Below are 15,388 nucleotides of genomic sequence, written 5' to 3'. Positions count from 1 at the left end.
TGGACCCCTTTTAAGCCTATCCAATAGGATTCAGGCACACCTTGAGGGCAACATGGGTAGGGGCTTTACATGTGTCCTTGCTGCCTCTTGAGGCTTGGGCTTACCTTGTGTGTGTGTGTGTGTGTGTGTGTTCTCTCTCATCCCCCTAGCTTTAGGGATCACCCTCTCCTTTGTAGGGATTTTGTTGACTTTTGGAACACAAGCACGTTAGTCAGCAAGCTGCACGACAAAGCACCCATTAGAAAAAAAATGGACTCTCCATGGGCCTTGTAAGAATCCCTAATTTCAAGGAAGACTGCCAAGATTAAGGGGGACAAAGGCTTTGAATGGGGCTATTTTGGTAGGGTCTCCTCCACCTTTGACCCCTAAAAAGGTAGGGGGAAGGGGGAGGGTAACCATTTAAGAAGTAGGGAAGGGGGGGGGGGGGGGGTAAACCATTTGAAAAGTAGGGGGGTAGGGGGTCTTCTCTCTCTAGCTTTTTGGCAAACTTGTAAGTGGCCTCTTAACTCTCCCATGCCACCTAATCAAATCCGTGGGTCAAAGAGGTAAAAAAAATGATTTTTTTCAAAAACTTTCAAATAAACTTTATTCCCCCCTAAAAAGTACCCCCAACATATATACATATTAAAAAAAAGATTTTTAAGTTAAATTATTCATAATTCAATTTTTTTTGACTCCCTCCAAAACTTTTAGGAAATTCCCCCCAAAATTGGAAACTTTCCCTCCTAATCTAAGCTCCTCTCCTACACCCATCCCCCTTGCACCTGCACCTTTTGCTGCACCTACACACCCATCTCTCCATCCTTCAAGCTCCATCTCTCCATCCTACAAGCTCTATCTCTCCATCTTTCAAGCTCCATCCCTCCATCCTACAATGCCTCTTGACGACGTGACCAATGTCCCAGCAAGTTGTTCACGCGATAGGTCTCCACGACTTTTCCTACGCCTACCTCAAGAGCATGTTCCGACAAAGAAAACATTCTTGGGTACATTACCTTCAGCCAACGAACGCCGCGCTCAAGGGGAGAAGAATGTGGATCTTTGTACAGACGGATACTTGTACCCAAAGGATCCTTCTCTCAATGTTCATCCGCCTTTTACAAACATTCCATCACTGTTGCAATACGTTGGAAATGGAGAGCAAGGTTTGTTGGGCTACTGCAAGAGACTCAACAAACATGAGATTGCGCGGTCCGAGATCTACTTGCGTTATTGGCAGTTGCTGAATGGGAGTTTCCACAATCTTCAAGACCAGATGCAAACAGCTACTAGTGCGCTTGAGGAGGCAAAGAGCACCATCACAACCAAGGAAAATGTAAAGAAAAAGCTTGAGGATACTCTTTCACACATGAAGAGTACTGCCATGGGAGGTAGGGTGAGGAAACGAGAGTTGTCCGAAATTTAGACTATTGCACCACGTGGAGGTGCAAGAAAACGAAGGGTGACAGCTATGAGGTAAGATGTTCTGTCCCTCATCTTGTTTAAGTCTAATACCGCTCATCATTGTTGTTTTGGGTAATAGGAACTTCGTCCAAGAAACGTGCGGCGGTGAGAATGCGTCAGCTAGGGCTTCTTTACTTCGTTCTTGTTTCAACAAAGAGGACTTTATTGGGATGCTTGATGCTCCAGAGGCAAAACACTTGAAAGACGCAATCACTAAGAGAGTTCTTAGTGATTTTTCTAATATTGTCACTGATCTAGATGTTCAGGATATTTGTGATTCTGTTGGGATTAGTACGAAGGGCTATCAAGCAATACATCAAGTGTTAAAAGATGCATTAAGAAGTCGAGGAGTCACGGAAAACCTATTCCCACTTCCTCACAGAGTGGCGATTGCCAAGAAGGTGTCAAATGAAGATGTTGTTCACCGATTAGGGGACTACTTGTATATTGAAGACATGATGCCTCTTCAGCCGCTCCGTAGCAAATCACAAGGAAGGAAGGGCCGCGAGAAGGGAAGCGGTGCTATTTCTAACAGTGTGTTGCGGATCGAAGGGTTTCTTTACACCAAATTCAACAATATCTTTGTGGACTTGATACGATTGTAGCAGTCCATGGCTGTTTTCTACAATTTGAGTGATGCAGGCTAGTTTAGGGTTGCCTACATGCTCTATGATGTGTCATAACATGCATTCTGAGGCTTTATATTGTTGGAAGTTCTTGAAGGCAAGCTTGTGTTCGTGCTAAAGTTGGATGAGTGTGTAATTGTTAAAGGGAGAAAGTTGGAGAGAATGAGCATCACGCTTATGAATGAAGCCCTAGCTTATGCCAAGAAATCTTGCAGTTCGAGTGAAGCGACAAAGCCCTCTTTTAGTGTGCAATCAGAGAAGGATATATGGTGGCTTGGTGCAATTGAAGTTCCGAAAGAGACACATGAAGTCCTTGCATGGATTTTCAGTAGAATCCCATGGGTCACAAAGGTCATTAAAGCTCAAATAAACGGTGAGAAGCTCATGGTTCCAGGACGTGGGGAGTTTGATGTTGAATGGCATTTAGGTGGTGATCTAAAGACCATAAAGTGCATGCTTGGATGAAAACAAGGTGCAAATTCTTTACTTCCCTATCCATTCTGTGTGAAAGGGCACAAGACAAGTCGAGCAACTCAAGTGGAAGGTCAGGACAAAGATAATCATGACCATATAAATAGGGAGTGGCAAACTTCGGTTCTTTCATGTGATATGCTACAGGTGCCCAATAGGGATAGCAAAGATCCTGGGTGGAACCCCATAATTCCCTTCTCCCTCAACAATGTTCACTTTTGTACATTGCATGCGTTTATGCGAATATTTGATAGGATCCTAAAGCATCACATTGATTATGCTTCCACAATGAAGCCCCTTCAACGCTCAAAAGACTCCTTGCAGGGGGTGGAGACGCTCCTTAATGAGATTGGATGTCACCGATCAAGGGTGAACATTGTAGCAGAGACTTGTAGGGAGAAGACATATGAGGTGGCACATAAGGTTTCCATGAATGAAGCCAAGGCACGTCGATTTTTCAAGAAGATGTCAAAGTCTCCAATGCAGGCATCCAAGGCAAGTGTTGATCTAGCAAGTGAGAAGCAGTGGGAGTTGTGGAAAGATTTGTGTTCATGCACGACGGACAAAGATCCCAATGTGGAGGTTGCTAACCAATGCAAGCTAGTATGGTCATCCTTTCAAAAGGTTGTGAAATTGATGAATCTTTCAAGCACCACCGTTGAGCAACGAGAGGAGTTCAAGAAGGTGCTTTATGAATTTACAAAGGCCGCTAAGGACGAATGGTCTGAAAGCAAGATTACACACTACATGGTTTGTTTTGATGGACTTAATACATATGCAATGTTTGAAAATGAAACTTTTCTATTGGCTTATCTCCTTTTTGGTTGTTTTAGCACATTCTCTATGCGCATGGTGCATACTTCATGGACCGCTATGGTTTGCTTGATATATGGAGTACACAAGGCATGGAGAAGTCCCACTATCGAGCAAAAGGAGTCTACTTCAAGAATACTCGGCATGGTGGTGGTAGTTCACACTCCAACTACCTCCAAGAGATGTTTAACTAGAACTCGCACTATTGAGAAAGCAAGAGAGTCGATGTTAGCAAAGCAGTTACGCAACGCCTCCCGTACTGCAGCATCCGAGAAGTGGAAAAGCTCGCGAGCGTCCCTGGGCCATGAAGCTTGGCGTGCAACTAAGTATCGAAAAGGCAACGTTTGGGCGTCGCGTCAGCCGTCTGCATGATCCAGGTTTAGTTGTTAAATTCAATTGGTTTATTTGAGTTTCACTCAATTGGCCGCATAGTGTGAAAGGGCCCAAATCTCAAAAAAACCTATTTAAAGGTTGAAGGTGCTCATTTTGTCATTTTCCCTACTAGGTGCTACCATGGCAAGAACAAAACAAACGGCAAGGATTGCATATCCAGCGGGGCTGGATGGCCAACGACTCAAAGGTACAGCAACATAAGCTGAAACTTCACAAGCTCAAGGTGAAGTCCACACAGAAGAAGCTGGAGCTTCAAATCAGCATGGCCAGTCCTCTACAACAGCAAAAGAGAGAAGGAAGCATCGCCTTGTTGTCTATTCATCGGACTCCAACGATTCTGATGGCAACAGGGAGGATGAGAGCGACCAAGGCAAAGAAACAAACAGCCAAAAGCAGCCGTCAGAAGGCTCTGAAGAGACGCAAATGGATGAAGATGCCCCATGGGTTGGCGTCAAAATACAAACTTATCAGGCTCACATGTCTATTGGGGGTAAGACACTTCCTAAAGGGAGTGGACCTACACCATCACATCCGCTCAATAGTGAAGAGCACGAATCAGATGGAGAGTGGGTGAAATCAGATTATGAGGTGTTGGAAGTGCCTGTGCAGAAAAAAAAAGAGAAAGAGCATTGTCTACAAGAAGAGGAAGGAAGCTGCCCCAACTCGTGCCAAAAATACACCTCCACGTCGACCTCAGAAGGTACGAAAGCGCAGCCATGCTTTTGCGGAGATTCGACACTATCAAAAGAGCACCGAGCTCTTGATTCAGAGGGCCCCTTTTGCAAGGCTATGCAGGGAGGTTTTGCAATTGTACAACACTCAGTTTCGGATGGGCGCCATGGCCATAGAGACAGCAGAGCAATATCTAACTAGCATATTTGAGGATTCGAACCTATGTGCCATCCATGCAAAGCGTGTAACCATTATGCCCAAGGATATGCAGCTTGCTCGCCGTTTGTGCCATGAGGAGTAGCTTGTAATTAGGCATCAAACCTTTTTGTATTTACGGAACTTCCAAGATTGGGAAGAATTTGAATACAAGCGTCTTTTGATTGTATATCCCACTCTGTGCATTGTATTGGGAAGAATTTGAATATAAGCGTCTTTTATTGTATGTAGAGTGCGCAGGTGATGGAGAAGGTAGGAAATAAGACTACGCACACACACCAACACATATCGAGACACACACACTCACAATCGTTACCCTGCAACAGCAGCCATTCAACGAGCTGCTCTTCTCTTCTTCTCTTTGAACTATTATCCAAAGTATATTTATAACATAGTATAGTCAGTGTCCGGCCGCCCATAGCACAATGGACATATTCTTTAACACTCCCCCTCAAGCTCAGAGTGAGCTTGCATATGATGGATTCCCAATGCTTCACGAAAGTAGCAAAACTTCTCCTTTCCAAGAGCTTTTGTGAATATATCCGCAACTTGATCATTTGTCTTCACATACACCAAATCAATCTCATTTGCCAAAACTTTTTCTCTAATGAAGTGATAATGTATCTCAATGTGTTTAGTGCGAGCATGGTAGACTGGATTCTTTGCCAACATGATGCTGCTAATATTGTCACAATATATAATGACACTGTCATGATAGTCAAAACCAAAGTCTACCATAAGCACTCTCAACCATGACTCTTCACATGCTGCCAAAGCTGCTCCACGATATTCAGCTTCTGTACTTGATAATGCTACAGTTGATTTCTTCTTGCTACTCCAACTTATCATACCATTGCCAATGGAAAATGCATAACCACTCGTAGATCTTCTATCCATAAAATCTCCTGCCCAATCTGCATGTGTGTAACCATAAAGACAAAGCTTCCCATTCTTTTCATAAAACATTCCATAACTGACAGTGGCTTTCACATATTTCATAATCCGTCTCACTGCATCAAGATGACTTTTACATGGCTTTTGCATGAATTGACTCACAACACCCACTGCATAACTCACATCTGGCCTTATTATTGTCAAGTAAATAAGGCTTCCAACCATCTTGCGGTACATAGTGACATCCTCAATGTAATGTCCATCATCAAACAACTTCACATTTTGATCAAGAGGTGTATCAACCGGTTTGCATGTTGTCATTCCATACTTCTCAAGCATATCCAATGCGTATTGTCTTTGTATCATCCAAATTCCTGATAATGTATTGACAATTTCAATTCCCAAGAAATATCTCAACTCACCAAGGTCCTTCATGTTGAATTCTCTCAACAAACTCTTCTTGACATGCAAAATTTGCTCATCATGACTTCCAGTGAGAATCAAGTCATCAACATAGATAACAATAACGACGATCTCTCCATCAACATGCTTCAAAAACAATGAGTGATCAGCAGTAGATTGTTTAAATCCAATCTTCTTCAAGAATCTGGTTATCTTTTCACACCAAGCTCTAGATGCTTGCTTCAAACCATACAATGCTTTCTTCAACTTACACACATAATATGGAAACTCTGGATGTTGATAACCCTCTAGCTGTATCATATAAACTTCTTCTTCCAAGTCACAATTCAAGAATGCATTATCCACATCCATTTGCCGTAACTTCCAACCGAACATACTTGCCATTGCTATCACCAATTTGACTGTTGTCATCTTTGCAAGTGGACTAAATGTTTCATCATAATCAAGACCTTTTGTTTGTGCATAACCTTTAGCAACAAACCTCGCTTTGTATCTTTCCACACTACCATCTGACTTGCACTTGACTTTGTATACCCATTTTGAACCAATTGCTTTCTTTCCACTTGGCAAGCGAACCAAATCCCATGTGTCATTCTTCACAAGAGCATCCATCTCATCATCCATAGCTGACTCCCATTCTGGTTTTCCAATTGCCTCTTGAAAACATGTAGGCTCTTTATGTTGCACACGTGAAACCATGTATGCATAATGTGTACGCATGTAACCATTGTATGTTAATCTATCAACACGATAACGCACCCTCTTTGATCTTCTCAATTGTGGTGCACTCTTCTCTTCAACTCTTGCATATGGGGGTACATATTTCTCAATATCCTTATTGCCAGGTGTCCTCAAATGTGGTAAACCATGCTCTTCATCGAGGCTTTCATCTCCAGAACTCTCTTCAACCACTTTCTTCTTGCCTTTCTCGTCTTGCTTCTTATCTCGCAAACGACCACTCCATGGGTTGACACTTCCTGTACTCTCCTCTGCCATATGTGGTCCTGAAATAGTTCTTGTTGATGGTCTTGGCTTATCAACAACATGACGCACATTCTCTTGCTGTTCATACTCATCTTCTATCATCACTGGCTTTGGTTTATACCATGGTTCATGCTCACAAAATCTAACATCTCTACTAACATAAACTTGTCTTGTCGTAGGATCATAGCACTTGTAACCTTTGTTTTCAACTGGGTAGCCCAAGAATATACACTTCACTGCCTTTGGCTCTATCTTCTTTCTTGCTTCATTTGGCACATCAACATAGCAAACACATCCAAAAACTTTCATGTAGGAAACTGTTGGCTCGATTCCATAAAGTCTCTCATAAGGTGAAATTTCATGAATGGCAGTTGTTGGTGTTCGATTCATAATGTGTACTGCTGTATGAACTGCTTCAGCCCAATATGTTAATGGCATATTCATCTCATTCATCATGGCTCTTGCAATCTCTGCTATGACTCTATTCTTTCTCTCAGCAACTCCATTTTGTTGTGGTGTGTATCTGCAAGTAATCTGTCTTCTTATGCCTTGTTCACATAAGTAATCATCAAAATTATGTGACATGTACTCTCCCCCTCCATCTCTATGTAGGCATTTAATTTGACAACCATTCTCTTTCTCAACCATAACTTTGAACTCCAAGAATACCTCAAATGCCTCTGACTTTGCCTTTAGAAAGTAAACCCATGTCATTCTGCTGTAATCATCCGTAAATGTGATAAAATATCGACAACCATTTGGCGTAGCATGATCACAAGGTCCCCAAATATCTGAATGAACAATTTCCAAAGAAATTTGGCTAATTCTCCCCCTCTTTGGAAATGGTAAACGAGATTGCTTTCCAAATTGACAAGCTTCACAAACATGATCAAAATTCAGTCTACCAAACTTTGGTAATCCACGTACAATTTGATTTGATTGCATATGCTTTAGTCTTCTAAAATTGACATGACCAGTCCTCTTATGCCATAACTCTGCCCAATTATCTTGAGTGGCTGATTTGTTTGCATACATACCACTGTGTAAACATGGATCTCCAGCTTCCAATGAGAACAAGCGACCTTTTTTTCTTCCACGTGCCAATATCTTGCCTTGTCTGCCTTTGTGAAACTCCTCTATGAAGTAGCCATAACGATTAAAACGCACTTGCAACCCTTGATCTGTCATTTGTCCAACTGATGCTAAATTCTTTGTGATTGAAGGCACATATAGAACATCTCCAATGTGTTGTATGTCCCGTCTTTTTCTAGCAATGGAACTGAACCAACATGTGTAATCTGATGCATAGTATCATCACCTGTAGCGACAATCTCATCCTCTTCTAATTTCTCTTTTCTGTCAAACCATTCACCATGATATGTCATATGATTTGTGGCACCACTATCTAAATACCAATCATCTGTATGATGTGGCTCCACCATGCTTCCAACAACATGCTCCATAGGAAATAAATGTCCACTTGATCTATTGTCATATATATTTTGATCATGAGGATTGTATCCAGCAAAGTTTCCTCCATGTCTACCATAACCTCGGCCTCTTCCACCACGATCACGGTTTTGATTTAGCCTTGTGTAACATTCTCTTTCAAAGTGACCATAAATGCCACATCTGTTACAATATCCATCTCTTTGAGGATGTACAAATCGTCCACCTCCACGTCCACGAGTTCAGGCTCTCCCCCTGCCTCTTTGGCTATAATCATTGTAACTTTGACTTTGTTGGTTTTGCCATTGACTTCTTCCAGCATTGTTTCCACGACCATAGTTTCCTCTTCCACCTCTATTGTTTCCATGACCTCTAGAGTAAAAAACCTGATCTCTGGAATTGTTATTTGATGTAGAAGGACTTGACTTGCCTAACTTCACCTCTTCTTGCAAACAAAGGTTTACTAACTCTTCAAAATCAGGCATGTGTCCTCGAACAGATATAGATGTATCCAATGACTTGTATTCCAGTCCTAAATCATTCAATGTCACTGAAACTAAGTCATCATCTGGAACTTCAACATTAATGCTTGCAAGATCTTCCTGTATTTTCTTTATCTCTGTCACATAATCTGATATGGATCTATTTCCTCGCCATACACAATGTAACCTTTGCTTCAAGTGAACTTTTCGTGGTTCTGTATTGGAGTTGTTCATTCTTGCTAGTATCTCCCATGCTTCCTTTGGAGATTGAGCCTTCTTCACATGTGGTATAAAGAAGTCACTAATGCATAGTGAAATCCAATGCATCACTTTCCTTGAATTCTCGATCCACTTCTTGTAAGCTTCTACTCTTTCTTGCCATGTTTTATGTGCTTCAACATTCTCTCTATTTGGTTCCAAACCAACCTCGGGACACTCTTGTTCACCTGTAATGTAATCCCATAAAACTTTGCCCATGATAAAGTTCTCCATCCTGTAAGACCATATGTTGTAGTTCTCTCTGGTCAGCTTCTCTCCAACAATCTGTGTGACTTGAGTTGAACTTTCTGCCATCTTCACTCTCTCAATTTCTTCCAAAGGATTTTGACAAAATTTCAGCAAAGTTTCGTTTGTATTTGGACAATATCTCAAGTGACAATCTCAACCAAAGTGCTCATAAACACTGACAGAAAATCTCTCACTGTCAAGGGAAAATCCACTGACTCACTTTGCCACAGACTGACTCAATACTATGCATAAATACTCTAAAACAATGTCCACATGGACCTGTATGAAAATGCAATCCATACGCTGTCATGTACCACATATCCATACATCCACCTTCTTCTCATAGTCGTAAACGACATATGAGGTCTTTCGCGGGGCCAGTTAGGGGTTCGCTCCATTACTTAATCCACCTTGCCAAGGTACCAAAGCTCCCAAGGCAAGGCTTCAAAAAACCTCACTCGACCCTCACAAAGGCTGCAGTTTTCCAAAATACATTAACCGCATATCCATACATAACCACAAAGTACGCAATCTGACAATATAAGCGCCTCAACTTCTTCCCACAACCTTTCTTACATAGGCGGCTGTCCATAACGGACCCACAAGAACCAAACATAATCTTCGATAACACAATGTCATGATGCAAAAGCTCTATGTCGCTCTCCAAAACCTGTGTAAATGCTGAATTCTTCACCTGTAACTTGTAAATCTACTGCCGAGTGCAAAACTGGACATCTCCTATGCTTGTGTGAGCTGGTTGTTTGCTGCAAAAAATTGCAGATTTTGGCAAATCTGAGTACGCCAATGCGTCCGAAACGCCTAAAAACATAAAGATAGACTCCTGGATCACTGTATTCCGAGTTCGGGTGAGTGAGTTATGACCAAAAAACCTCTCTTTTTTGTTGTTTTCCAGAGCTGCGGAAACCTGTGTATTGACTGTAGCTCCTCAAACCGAGCTCTGATACCACTTTGTAGAGTGCGCAGGTGATGGAGAAGGTAGGAAATAAGACTACGCACACACACCAACACATATCGAGACACACACACTCACAATCGTTACCCTGCAACAGCAGTCATTCAACGAGCTGCTCTTCTCTTCTTCTCTTTGAACTATTATCCGAAGTATATTTACAACATAGTATAGTCAGTGTTCGACCGCCCATAGCACAATGGACATATTCTTTAATATCATATTCTTTAACATTGTATACCCCACTGCGCATTGTATTGTTTTAATTCTGTACCATGTGATGTAGCATTGGTCCAAGTTTTGTCTACCTTCTATTGTATGTATGTAGCCATTAGCTTGTTATTGTGAAAACTTGCCTACGTTAAGCACCTTGGCTAAGTGGGGCATGCACTTCCTGATGCATCCATGCTATGTGACTTACTATTGCATGACAAAAGCATCTACAAAGTGTTGAAAATGGCTTGGAATGCCCCCAAACTGGCTGCCACAAGGGCGCGCATTTGGGACTTCCAGAGGCATATGGATGGACAAAATGCGCGCCCTTGTGGCATCCTTTTCTAGTGCATTCCAAACACTTTCTAATGGTTTCCACATAATTTAAACAAGCAATAAGGATATTTTGTTTGATTCAATGCTTCAATTAGCATAGATGCTTCTGGCAATCATCCCCCCTTAGTCCATGTAGCATAGAAATTTTAAAGGATGGTCATTGCATCTGTGAAGTCAGTCCTATACTTCAAAATGGGCTAGAGATTTCCACATAGTTTCCTCTTGTGGTTTGTTAATACAAATTTAAGTATCAGGGGCAAGATGGGCTTAAGGTTACCTGGGTATGCTTGTCTTTCTGTTTTGCAACTGGGTATTAATGTCTTGTCTTTCTGTTTTGCACCTGGGTATGCTCCTAGATGGGTCCAAAATCATCTACCACAAGGGCGCGCATTTGCCCATTTCATTTTGCTGATGGAAGGCCCCAATGCGCGCCCTTGTGGCAGCCCATTGTAGGGCCTTCCAAGCCCTTCAGTAGGCACATCCATAACTTTGGAAGCTTAGATATAACAAAGTATGCATTTTATTAATTTTAATGCCTACCAAACCCTTTAGTAGTCATATCAGAAATTATGGTGCTTCTCATACACAATGGAAGCCCAACATATAAGAAATTCAAAACCTTGCAAGTAAGAGAGTCGTAGACACCAAAAAGTAGTTTCATTAAAGAAATCAATGATTTACATGATATCCGGCTTTTGCTTTAGGATCTTTCGAATTACATTTTTTTGGCGCTTGGCCTTTTGGGGTGGCTCCCTGTTAGGTAAAGTGGTTGTGATTTCTTGGGTATCATTAACCCCTACAGCTTGGTTCATGCTGACATGGGCAATAAAGCGCTCTCTTGAGGTGGATCTCAGCTGCACTGTAGACGTGTTGCACGATGGCCACCATTCCGGACTTGGTTTCTTTGAATGCCAATAGCCGGCCCTTCCAATGACGTTCCAATACGCCTCGACATCGTACGCGATGAGGTCTAGCACGTGACGGTTACATGTAGACCCATGCACCCTTCTTGAATACCTATGGGATCCATACCCCCTCTGAATATTTTGTGTTGTGCAACACAATCTCCTCTATCTCTGGTTTGGGCCGTCTATGCGTGGACATGCTTTAGGAAGGGATTTGAAATGGGTGGGAGGAAGGTGAGGGAGAGAAGTCGGCAAGGCTGTGGGCTATTGTGTGTGGGTACTGTGGAGAGAGAATGAGAAGCTGAGGGGAGGGTGAGGTGAGCTGCCTATGGTGGCTTTGACAGTGTTGATAGAGAAAGAGGGGAGGAGTGAGAGGCAGAGAGGATAGTGGAGCTGTGGGCTATGGAGTGTGGGATTGTAGAGGGTTGATGGAGGTGTGAGAGAAGGGGGAGCTATGGAGAGAGAGGAAGAGAGTGGTGGAAAGCTTTTGGATATGGCTGCCTTGATTGTAGAGAGAGAATGGGAGGAGGGAGAAGAGCGAGAGTGTGGGAGAGAAAAGTAGTGAGGGAGAGAGAGAAAGGTGGATTTTGGGGGGGAAATTTGACTTTTTTAAGTTAGTTTATGTTTTGGGACAGTTTTGGAGGCAAATGAGTCAACTTTGGAACTTTTAAATTTTTTTCATTTTTTAGGGTTTTTAAGCATGCGCGTTTTTTTTTTTTGGGGGTCCCTCCCTCTTTTATGACACCTCTCTCCTCCTATTTACCCCCCCCCAGCCTACCTCCCACCTCTCTCTAAGAACCAAGCATTGAAGAGGGAGACAATTAGGCTACACCCCTCCCATTCCTCCCCCTCTAGGTGATATCCCAAGAGCCTTCTCATTCGTTCTCCCTTAAGCCTTCACTAATCAAAAAGGCCCAAGGAGAGTCCATATTTTTCCTAATGCTCAAGCTTGGGTAGTGTTCCCACAAGCACCTCAAGCTCCCTAGGCAGCAAGCACGATAACCTCAAGCATCTTAGCCAACAAGAATGACAAGCAGCTCAAGCATCTTAGTCATCAAGCACGACAAGAACCTCAAGCATCTTAGTCAGCAAGCACGACAAGCACCTCAAGCTTGGGCCGGGTTCCCACCTCAAGCATAGCCCTAGCTTACCTAAGGTCAAAAGACTTTTAACACTAACTTTTGGAGGTCTTCAATGAAACTAACCCTAAGGTCTTTAAGCTCCATTGGCTAGCCTTGCTCTTTGACAGACCATCTCTCATTTGGACCCCTTTACCATTGGCCCCGTGTTGAGATAGATCTGTAAGCACATGTCTATATTCCAACCCTTGTTCCCGTTTATTCTCCCACATTAAATGATCAATTTAATATGAGAAAATAATTTGGGTTGGTTAGATATTATATTTTATGACATCACATATAGTGCTACATAGAATATTTCTTGGAAGCCCATATAGTACATAGACAGGGGGTAGACAGTCGCCACAAATAGTCTACTAGCTTTGGAGACTTTGTCAAAGATTGAGCCGGATGAATGTTGTCGTGATGTGGCATGCGCACAACTCAAAATAAATATTTTATGGCACTTTTAATGCTCTTTGATGTATGGGAGTAAATGTTACAATGGACATAGTGTGATATTTGTGAAAGTGGATGTTGCGATTGTTGTGTAGTGATATCTTACCAAGAATCATGGCCCTTAGGCATGACGCCACTAGGTGTTGTCTCAGTCTTGACTATGCCTATTTTGGTTTAAGAACGTGCATATGTCAAGTGAATCATGGTGGCACACTCGCTTCACCTAGGATGTTGGATACGGGCTATCTCTATTAAAGAATAGCAATGGGCATGCACGATTGTCAAAGATGTGTGTAGAGATCATGACAAGTCGAAAAATGATGTTCAGCATAAAAAATTAGCTGAAGGAAAAACTTCTACAAATTTAGGATTACTTTCTGCAATTTTGGAGTGTGAATGACCCAAAATTCCATAAAATGAAAAAAAAAAACCCATTTGGCTCAAATATGGCTCAAGATGTCACATCATTCATGCTGCCATGATTATAAGAAAAGGGGGTGCTTGCTTATGGCGGCTGAATATTAACACTTTTACCCTCTTTGAGAAGGCATAATAGGGTTTTGCTATGGTGTGATAGTGCAGTCTAGTCATTTGCATTTTTAGAAGCAAGCTGCAAAAAGGAGAGAAGTATCCACCAAAAATGCACTGCTGCCATAATTATAAGAGAACGGGGAGCTTGCTTATGGGGGCTGAATATTAACACTTTTACCCTCTTTGAGAAGGCATACATAGGGTTTTGCTATGGTGTGATAGTGCAGTCTAGTCATTTGCATTTTTAGAAGCAAGCTGCAAAAAGGAGAGAAGTATCCACCAAAAATGCACTTCACTCAATTATGGACAAAATGGTTCAATTTAATGGAAAAGATGTATCAAAGTACTTACGACGACAATATGTCAAAAGGAGAATATGGAACTAAATAGGATGCCTACAACCGATATGACAATGAGTTTTGAGCTTTTTTTTGTTCTTGAGATCAAAGTGCATGTAAGAGGGATATGGGCAGATCATGGAGAAGATTGGGAAGCATTCAACAGATTTCTAAAACAAGAGTACTTCATGGAAGATTCAAGAAAAGTTACAAAGTTGACCTTTTTAGAATGGGTTTCCCCGCCAAAAGAAGGTATCTCACCAATGAAGTTGCTAAGGGAGTTTGAGCGAAGAGATGCTCAATTTTTAGCAAGAGAACACAGTCCCTTGAATGCAGAGAAGATAGGGATGGAATCATGAGTGGTGGACAAAAAGCTGTGTCTAGCATAGCTATTTGGAGAGTGTAGAAGAACTCTAAAAACTTGAGAAGTCAAATATTTCAAAAGCTTCTTTTTGAATGGACACGTAACAACCCCAATTTCCTCTGCTTCTCTCTCTCTCTCTCTCTCTCTCTCTCTCTCTCTCTCTCTCTCTCTCTCTCTCTCTCTCTCTCTCTCTCTCTCTCTCTCTCTCTCTCTCTCTCTCTCTCTCTCTCTCTCTCTCTCTCTCTCTCTCTCTCTCTCTCTCTCTCTCTCTTCTCGCAAGAATTAAGAGCTTTGTTCTGCTCCCTCTCCATCTGTATCTTGTGTGCTAAGTGGGGATCGAGCACTCTCTTTTGTGTGGTTAGCAAGGAAGCAATAGATGTCTTGTCAAACAACACACGAAGATGCACCATATGAAGAGGCACACCACGTAGAGTTGTGGAGCTTGCAAGGACAACTTTCTCATAGAGTTTGCATATCTTCTTGTTAAGTTTTCTTAAACGTTTTGTTGTTGAGGCAATATCTATTAAGATGATAGCCTCTTCATCACCGTTCCTATGTATATTTACATCATTTTCTATCTTCCTCTTTCCAATTGAAAAGAAGAAATGGTAAAAATTGCATATTTGAAAGAGGGAGATAATGTGTAGGTCCTACTCTCTCCCCCTCTCTTTTTAGGTATTGAAAATTGGGCATTTAGTTGTATGCTGCTAGTCTTAATAGTCCGATCACACTTGTATGCCTCTAGTTAATGGAATCCCATCCCAAAAACATAACCACATCA

This window comes from Adiantum capillus-veneris, chromosome 17, assembly GCF_014529385.1.
Source record: "Adiantum capillus-veneris isolate H3 chromosome 17, ASM1452938v2, whole genome shotgun sequence".
NCBI lineage: Eukaryota > Viridiplantae > Streptophyta > Polypodiopsida > Polypodiales > Pteridaceae > Adiantum > Adiantum capillus-veneris.
The sequence above is the reverse complement of the archived record's forward strand: the minus strand, read 5'-3'. Positions refer to the sequence as shown.